This window comes from Lingula anatina, chromosome 1, assembly GCF_051362555.1.
Source record: "Lingula anatina isolate TDL-2025a chromosome 1, LinAna3.0, whole genome shotgun sequence".
Taxonomy (NCBI): domain Eukaryota; kingdom Metazoa; phylum Brachiopoda; class Lingulata; order Lingulida; family Lingulidae; genus Lingula; species Lingula anatina.
This window is the reverse complement of record NC_141767.1, coordinates 33890655-33901070: the sequence shown is the minus strand read 5'-3', so window position 1 is coordinate 33901070 and position 10416 is coordinate 33890655. Positions and strand designations below refer to the sequence as shown.

The window sequence follows — 10416 nt, the reverse complement described above, 5'->3', positions numbered from 1 at the left end:
TATAGCTTAACTTGCATTTTTTGCGTTTACATTATGAATTAACTCTCTAACTTTCCACCAGGAAAGTCAGACAGGTCGCAGTTCACTCCCTGCGAACAATGCCGTCTTCATTATCGGCGCGGGGTGATAGCGTGGTCATAACGATTACCGATTAACATTAAAGAACAATAGGCAAGCCCATCTCTCTGTTAGTAATGCACGTCTCATCTTGTGGCAGCACATTAATTTCGGGGCCTGTATCACTCGCGTCTGACTGATTGTTGTCGCGCGTTTGTTGTGATGGTCCCAGGTTGGTCTTGTCTGGGATGATTTAAGGGCCCATCAGTATTCCTCAGCCTACCGCCCAACTTTCAAGTCGTTTTTGCGGGTCATCTTCTTTTTTTCCGGTCAGAGGAAACTGGATAGAAGGAAAGTAACATCACCGCAAGAATATAAGTTTCGAGGTAAAAAGGGAACCAAGTTTGAAACCTTTGGGAAGTTAACTAGAAAGCCACTTCAGATATAAGGTAAAATATTAAATTGTTGTTTCGATTATATAAGAAAATTTCAATATGATAAATATGTCATACTTTTAAGTCATAAGGTGTCTCATTCTAGAACCCGTTCTCTGTATTTTAGAATCTGGTTTTGAATTATGCATTGTGAAGTTGAATGGCAGGTACATTTAGGCAGATATGGTAGTAGGCATAGTTCAACGACTGATAAACCAGGGAATTCGATGTGACAGTAACCGGCTAAAAGCATTGACACCTGAAGATATAACCTAATTGTGGAATTACGTACGTCAATACAGATGACCTTAATGATTGAAGGTTGCGCGTTTTTTTTTTCATGTAATGGTTTTACTCACTGCTACACACAATGTCTGGGCAAAACACTGGCTCAGGGATTACTGCTATTTCTGGTAATTTCGAGGAACCCGCTAAATAAGTATAAGCTTCGAAAGAGGGTAAGAAGATGTGGTTATTTTCCATTTAAGTGAAGTGTATGGTTAAAGCAAATTGCATTACGATATGAGTAGATACGTGTAATTAATCATGTAGTCAAAAATGAAAAAAAATGTTGAAAACGGATGAAATTCGCCTTCAATGGCAAGTTTGATACATGCCATACTGCATATATCTTAGATGCTGTCAAGTTTCATTCTCGTAGCAATAAAAAGTCATTGACGTTTGCTGTAAAAATGATGATCTTTTTTTACATCAGATAATGCCTATTTATTTTCTTGTTAAGACAAACTTTTACTTTAGAAGCTGTCAAAACATATCAAAATGCTATTTACACTTTACTATCAACCGCCGGAATCGGTGAACTTTTAGTATGCTTTTAGTATGGTAAACATAAGTTCGCACACATATTTCACACATAAATACGCATCAGCTGTCTTGCGACTGGATCGTTCTGGGATCGAGCCGTTGTTATGCGACTATTCTCCAAGATAGTTGCTCTGTTTGCATTAAACGATTAGAAAATGCACAGACCCACTTTTAATGGAACAAAAGGCAAACGGTCGAGGCAGCCGTGTTGAAACAGTAGGGATAAATATATTCTTTGAATTTTACTGCGTTAGTATCGATGTCCTCATTTATTTGATTGATTGACACAGTAAAATTGCTATCGACTAAAATGGAAAATTGTTGGCAATTGGCCGCAAAGATGAACATAAACTATAATACAATTACCTCGCGATGGCGTGAGCTTGAGACATTGATACGCATTGAAACTATCGGTCATTTGACCTTTCAGAACACTGGTGGTGATGACCATCTGAAAACTAAGACTGGTTTTTCATTATTAACAAGATTAGTTACACGCACATCAAAATTAGCTTTATGGGTGCCACAGCGCTGTTTAATGTCTTTAGGACATAGGATTTCGAGAATGATTAAAATCAAACTATTTTTACAATTTAAAACACGACCAAATCTCAATTTATTGAATCAAATGGCAATTCTAGCTCTCTGTATCCATGTCACAATATTAAGTTTTATGAATGAAATGTTTAAAAGATGAGGCAAGTCTTATGCTTGGGCAAACAAACACAAGGAGGTCTTAACCTCGAAGAACAATTTTACTTAAACGAATGGGTATTTAAATTGCTAAAACGACCATAACCATGCTCGTGTATAGTAACATGCATAATTAAGGGGTTAAATAACATGACAAGTAATTACATTGACAAACTTGCCAGGTACAATCGATTACTGAAAAATGAGTACAGGTTATTCACAGATTTAATTCTTCTAACCCTTATTCCGCAATCTCCCCGCCCCCCCCTTTTTTTTTTGGGGGGGGGGTATTTTGGTTTTCTTTATTAACAAAGCAGCATAGAATGCAATTTTGCCAGCCATGGGAAAATATTGATTTATTCATTACCTTAAAGATTTCTTTCAATTTTAAAAATGATTTCTTTTAAATTTTATCAGCAAAAATGTGAATTTTTTTCAAATGATTTTCTGACTAGTGGGGTAATCGTAATGAAAAATAGTCTAGTAAAGTACTTGTCTCAGTAAAGTTCGTAATTGTATTTAACAGCAAATTTCGTAATTGTTAACTATCTAAAATAGACAACAAATTACGCTTGAAGCCACTTGTGAAATCAGAAAAGGGCAATAAGTACCAATGACGCTTCGGGGCGGAATCCACTTGAGATGGGTAACTCAAGCCCATGTACATTTTCACTCTTATCTACCGTAACATGGCAGTTAAGGGTTTCTTGCAACAAAATGACATGTGTTTACAAGCAACATGTGTGTAATTTAAAAGGATAAAAAGACATTTTTACGTAAATAGATTTATTTGCAACAGGCTCTGCAGTGAACAAATTATTGATTCATCTTTTTGATAAAACATTGCTTTCAGTGTTACAATTGGACGAAAAGGGAAAATTATAATGGAAAATTTAGATTTTTGGCGAAAATCAATGAATTTACCTTCCATGGCCTAAAAAGTAAGATGAAGTACGCTGGTCTTGAAGATAAACAATTTAAATGTTTTGTCATCTGTTAAGCATGAAACCGATAGCCCTTAACGATTAGGTGTCCAAAGCTTCATTTCCAAATGAAACGGTTTTCAAAAAAATTTTTTTCACAGTTGTTTCGTTTTGGTTTTTAACTCACTGAGACACGTCTTCATAGAAAATCCCGCAGATAAAAAGATGGCGAATTCCACACATTACGTGGGTCGCATCATTCGTGTTGTCGAGGTTCATCCTAGGTCGAGCATTTTCTTCACAAATAAAATATTTGACCCAATTTTAACCTTCGACGCTGCTAAACGCCAATTCTGCACTGAAGGTCTGACGGGTAAAAATCATCTGCAGTACACAGTCAATTATACAGTGTGTTTAGAGTTAATAATACGTCTGAAGTAAAATAACGATGTGCCTTTACCCACGAATTAACTTCATACTTGATATCCGTTAATGTAGTTTAAACGAACCAGATTTATTCCGTCATGATTCGGGGTCCGGTTGGGAGCAATTTTAAGGTACCAAATTTTTAATATCTTTGAAAAAAGGTAGAAATGTTGTAATCGATTTATGTGGTGAAATGAAACGATGTGTACCAGTGTCTTGGGTCGTCGTATTAGGTAGCGGTCAACCCCTAAGTAGAAAATCGAGTCGATTTGGCAGGTACCGATAATTAGAACATATATGTGAGCCCGTATAAATAGACTTCACTATAGGTAAATGTCATAAAATACGGGACTGCCTTGCTTCGGAGGTATTTTGTCATGTAAAGGAGCGTTTCGTTTAAGGATCCAAATTTTATCTTTAAAAAACTTAGGTAAGTAATTCCATAGGGCAGTAACGCTTTACTCGCTGAATATGGTGCAGAAAAAGGATGGATTGTGCTTTTTTTACCTACAAGTATGAAATTTCGGCACGGTTGTACACAATGAAACGACCCATATATTCAATAGTTTGTTAATTGGCAACTGCAATTTGTAATATGGAGTAGGCCTAAGCATGCATGCAGATATTGACTTTACCTCAGCCTGTACCCCCCCCCCCCCACTCGCCTTAACCTTTTGTTTTCACTTATTCAATTGTTATTATTATATTTTTTGGAAACTTGGAAATGAATAGATTTTAGAGAAAGTCAGAGCAATGGGAATTTGAGTCAGATACACTCGATATCTGTTTAAAAGGAAACTTGTTAATTGTAATCCACAGATTTCCCACTTTGAACGATTTCATCAAATTGAGAATTCAGCTTAGAATAAAATCATTGTCGATACTGCGAACGTCGTCTACCAAATTGATTTAAAACTTTGGGAGGATTGTGAAGTCCTATTTAAAGGGTAATTGCATGATGTAAATACGTTTATTTCTCCCCTGGCTAGTGTGTAGCCTACGTGCTCCAGATGAAATAATTTTGATGGAAAAGCGGAAGCGGGCTGGTGTTTCAGAGAATTTACTGTAAAAAAGCTAAAAATATGTATTTTAATATAAATATGCATTCATAAACAGTGACTCACATTCGGCATAAATTTGTTTCTCACAGCACTCGTCATTATTAGATTCAACAAAGTGAAGTTGGTTTTATCCAGGATGTGAGGTGTGTTTACGTCATGACTATCGATTCATATGTTAATGGTAAAATGAAGTTCACATCAAGGTGATAAAAACAGTTACCTCATTACATTTTGTATTCTTTCTTATCCCTTTGAAGTGTTTTAATGAGTGAATCCTTGCTTTTTTTTTTGCTTTGGACTTGAATGGGATTCATAGAATAAGATTACATCCAAAGCCACTGAGGCGTCAATGTATACGTCCGTGTATATGTTAAATGTACCTTTTTAAGTACCTCCTCCCCCCCCCCCCCCCCCCCCCCCTGAAGGTCTGACGGGTAAAAATCATCTGCAGTACACAGTCAATTATACAGTGTGTTTAGAGTTAATAATACGTCTGAAGTAAAATAACGATGTGCCTTTACCCACGAATTAACTTCATACTTGATATCCGTTAATGTAGTTTAAACGAACCAGATTTATTCCGTCATGATTCGGGGTCCGGTTGGGAGCAATTTTAAGGTACCAAATTTTTAATATCTTTGAAAAAAGGTAGAAATGTTGTAATCGATTTATGTGGTGAAATGAAACGATGTGTACCAGTGTCTTGGGTCGTCGTATTAGGTAGCGGTCAACCCCTAAGTAGAAAATCGAGTCGATTTGGCAGGTACCGATAATTAGAACATATATGTGAGCCCGTATAAATAGACTTCACTATAGGTAAATGTCATAAAATACGGGACTGCCTTGCTTCGGAGGTATTTTGTCATGTAAAGGAGCGTTTCGTTTAAGGATCCAAATTTTATCTTTAAAAAACTTAGGTAAGTAATTCCATAGGGCAGTAACGCTTTACTCGCTGAATATGGTGCAGAAAAAGGATGGATTGTGCTTTTTTTACCTACAAGTATGAAATTTCGGCACGGTTGTACACAATGAAACGACCCATATATTCAATAGTTTGTTAATTGGCAACTGCAATTTGTAATATGGAGTAGGCCTAAGCATGCATGCAGATATTGACTTTACCTCAGCCTGTACCCCCCCCCCCCCACTCGCCTTAACCTTTTGTTTTCACTTATTCAATTGTTATTATTATATTTTTTGGAAACTTGGAAATGAATAGATTTTAGAGAAAGTCAGAGCAATGGGAATTTGAGTCAGATACACTCGATATCTGTTTAAAAGGAAACTTGTTAATTGTAATCCACAGATTTCCCACTTTGAACGATTTCATCAAATTGAGAATTCAGCTTAGAATAAAATCATTGTCGATACTGCGAACGTCGTCTACCAAATTGATTTAAAACTTTGGGAGGATTGTGAAGTCCTATTTAAAGGGTAATTGCATGATGTAAATACGTTTATTTCTCCCCTGGCTAGTGTGTAGCCTACGTGCTCCAGATGAAATAATTTTGATGGAAAAGCGGAAGCGGGCTGGTGTTTCAGAGAATTTACTGTAAAAAAGCTAAAAATATGTATTTTAATATAAATATGCATTCATAAACAGTGACTCACATTCGGCATAAATTTGTTTCTCACAGCACTCGTCATTATTAGATTCAACAAAGTGAAGTTGGTTTTATCCAGGATGTGAGGTGTGTTTACGTCATGACTATCGATTCATATGTTAATGGTAAAATGAAGTTCACATCAAGGTGATAAAAACAGTTACCTCATTACATTTTGTATTCTTTCTTATCCCTTTGAAGTGTTTTAATGAGTGAATCCTTGCTTTTTTTTTTGCTTTGGACTTGAATGGGATTCATAGAATAAGATTACATCCAAAGCCACTGAGGCGTCAATGTATACGTCCGTGTATATGTTAAATGTACCTTTTTAAGTACCTCCTCCCCCCCCCCCCCCCCCCCCCCCCCCACCGACGTGGTTGAGAAAAGTGAGGGGTGGGTACATGTAACTCCCTCTGGTTCCCTATTATGCAAACTTACTGTTAAAGAGAACATATTACCGATTTTGGTCGGCAAGGAATAACTATAAACGAGATCACGAAACCGGAGTCAAAGAAACCTCTACCTGAGTTCGCGTGACGATACCCAGACAAAGTATGTACATTCACACGCAGACAAAGTACTTCCCTGATGCTGATAAGGGGGCCCTGTTCCTCCCCTCCGTCGCGGGGAGGCCAGTCATCTCTACAATTCAGAAAACGAAGTTTTATGTACAAAAATGTACAGAGGCTTCGATGTCAAGGTTGAGGTTCAAACTTGGACCCAACAGTTCGCGTAATAACATGTTTGAGTGTCTTACTAATGACCCCTGCCAGTTAAATATAGGTATTTTTTTCATAAATTCTAGTTAATCAGACCATTATGATAATGCATGTAAAGCACCTATCTCGATTAACTGTACCCGGTGTATGGGTTAAATGCCTGGGATTCTACCCCCTTGCGAAAGAAAATTATTACTTAAAAAAAATCTGACATTTTGATTTACGTCAACTAAGAAGTGCAATACCAAATGTGTACATCTAGTTGCGTGTGCGGGATTTATCCATACTTGTCAGTGAACAGTAAAAAAACGTTGTATCAGATTCATCACAAAATCCTTCATACTGACAACTGCAGCGCGACAAGCGAGAGCAAAGTCGCTTGAATATTATATGCATGTGGTAAAACAGAACAATTGAGAAACATTTTATTCGAATAAGCAAATTTATATGTTAGTGGTTTAGTAGGCGGCTAATGTTCAAAGTCACACCCAAGTAAAAGGTCACCGAGTATCATGTCGTAAAGTATTCGAGGCGTTTTGTTTCAAATTTACTAACCTCAAAGAAATGTTCTCCATTCATAAAACGTTGACCTTGTTCGGCGATCGCGGGAGATTGCATTGCGTTTTGTTAAAGATGTCCTTTATTGTCTGTGTTGCTGGGTCTCAATACTGCATCAAATGACTGAAGAATTCATACGACCCATTTTGCTCTAGATAATCGGTTTTAATCACATAATTTATCTGTCTATTTATCTATTGACTGATTTAATTTCGGTATGTGGCCTTGTTTGATCTAAATACAAATCATTTTGCCACTATCGCAGTAATAATGACCAGTGTTTTACGAACCGTTGCCTCGACGTAACAAGTGCTTCAAAAATTTTGTGAACCTCACACTAAAGTATGCGCATATCAAATCAAGGGGTTTTCCTCCGTACTCCGTGGAAATCATCAGTGAATCAGCTTAGATGATGGCAGTTTTCTTGTCGCTATTCTAATAGACAGAGGCGTCAAAGAAGCATTTAACAAAACCTATCAAGGGTGAAATTGCTTTTATGTCTATTACAGTAAGTGTTCTTGTGATTCACCGTGTCAGGAATATTTTTTATTCTTAGAATACATTCATTGAAAATCATATAACGCTTTAAAAACTCCACTTAGCTTGAACAAGCATCCGGTATGACACACCAAAAGAAGCTTTAAAGGTACAGTGTTTGTATTATCGGTGCAAAAATAAACATGAAAATTAAATTTGATTGAAATTGTTATACTTTCACTCATTAAATAGTTTTTCATTTTCTTTTTATTTTTGATTGACGCACTACATTTACGATCTATGGACGTTACTAAAAGTCTTCACCTGACCATACCTTAGTGTAATACAGATAATCAATAGAAAACTTCACTATTTTACATTTAAGAAATGAATGCACTTAAAGCAATGAGTTAAACTTTTAACCCCAGCTGGGCAGTATACACTGGAATAGGTTCAAGTCTGGACATTACCTGATTAACATGCAGTATATGTGATTTATTTTTTATTTGAATTGCAGAATACTCTGACCTTTAAATAGTGCAAATAATGGCTCATATGAATGATTGAAAATTATAGGCTTGAATTTTTGTAGACTTAATATAGATACCAGCAGGACCATTTCAAAGAACCTGCCGCGGACGACTGATCAGTTTTCTCATATATATGTATATAAATCCCAGTTTATTTACATTGAATAGGAAATATTATTTTCCCATCAAGGAGGGAGGGTCATGAAAACTCTTGAAAGACGTCAAGCACTGCTGTCAGTTTCGTTTTAAACTTACTCGGATGGCCTTTGTTTTCCTGCGAAAATGATAGCACAACTCCACCGGTGATGTGATAGGATTGTTTTAGGGTAGAAAGATCTCACTTTCATTGCCTTTATCGATCATGTTGACTGTTTCCTAACATACTTTCATATATAAATGTACCGGTACATATATTACAGATGCCGCTGTGCGTAATCACGGTTTAATTAAAGCACCAGTGACGCCTAAGAAACGCTGACTTCATATGCTTACAAATTGAGATGATGCTAAGGTTTTGCACCATCATAGAAAACAAAACTTAAAGACGTCATCGTACCAGTACTTGATGATCTGTAACAACCAAAGACACACTTCCATGCTAGTTGGCAAAATTTAATCAGGGGCGATATAATGAGGCCAGTGGTATATATAAAGGATTTGCAAGAACAGAAATATGTGTCCTTATATTGGAATCAGTTGAATGTTCATACATGTACAAACGAATTTAACTTGATAGGTGCTGTGCCAAATTCTTTTTCCGTCCCAGCTGCCTCGTGGATACAAGGTGACACACACCAGGCACGACCTGCATGTACATGTATTAGAAAAGAACAACTTAAATGTTTTTGTTACTTGCACTCTCACTGAACAAGCCATTAGTCTTTTATAAAGTTTCAATACATTTTTATTTTATTTGATGACCTATCTTCTTCAGGTAGGGTTAAAGTGGTGAAGCGGGTGCAATAATGAATATGCAGTTGTAATAAATATATAGCCCACGATGCGTTATAATGTAGACGGACCCAAAGTGTAAGCATAGAAAACATGACCCCTCCACCCCATCTCCTTATTTTATTCTCTCCAGGACCCAACATTTGTATTATCGTACAAAAGGAAGACCGAGACGAACATGTGATTTCTAGGCCTACGTTTTCTTGAACATTTAACCGCCATAACACTGACGTGCAATTATAATAACCTAGAAGCCAATGCATCATTACTAAACAAGATAAAAGGGTGCTCTTAATCAGACGCCGTACTGCTGTGTTATTTTTTTTTTTGTTATATTCACTATAAGATATAGATCGTAAACATAATATATAAAATCAGGTTAAAATCAAACATAGACACTCTCCCCACGTATTTGCATGTATATAGATCGTTTCTCGTTTTTTATTTGCCAATGGACAGTGCAAGGTGCGAAATGTAAACATTAATAGTTTACCGGGCGTGTTACAAAAAGGATGGACATGGACTAAGGACATTAATTAGAATTTATTACCCGTCTTAGGCAAAACCTGTGGAGGATACTACCTTCATTCTCACGCCTTGTCACCTTTTTTCAAAACCTCAAATTGGCGGCTACAATACAACTTGACTGGGTACGTAAAAATACAAATAGCCGCCCTTAAGCGCACATACTTCTAATCATATGAAGGTAACCTTGCGCCTGTCTCCCTCAATTAAGGCAAGATAGGTTGCATGTCGCCCGGAATATTGAATGAGGCGTAGGAACAATGCATGACTGTGTGCAGTTTTACAGTTTATTATGCAAGTCAAACTTCTACTGCTAAACCGCATGTAAATCCTGTTAGCTTTCGCCTGTGGGATTTTCACGTGCTGGAAAACAGGGTTTTTGGCGATCTTGATCCAAGCGCTGTGTCCTACATGCGGCCAAATGCAACTTTTGTTGCTATAGGAAGTTCTTGAGATGTTCAGACTAATATGTTTTGATAATGAGAATTTTAACAACAACTTAATAGTTTTCCTTAATTTATTGTCAGCCAGGTCACGTTTGAGAGGGAACAAACTGAGCGGTGTGAAAGAGATTTCAACAATAACACTCAGTTGTAAAAAATGACTCGAAGACACGTTCAAACCAATGAAAAA

At 36.8% G+C, this 10416-nt stretch overlaps 1 protein-coding gene across 1 annotated transcript in view; it reads left to right on the top strand.

Moving 5' to 3' along the window:
- Positions 1-247: 247 nt before the first annotated feature.
- Positions 248-10416, top strand: part of LOC106156995 (SCO-spondin) — a 31832-nt gene continuing 21663 nt past the window's right edge. The window contains exon 1 of the mRNA XM_086998857.1: positions 248-506. The gene's annotated coding sequence lies outside the window, so the exon portion shown is untranslated. The remainder of the gene's footprint in view (positions 507-10416) is intronic.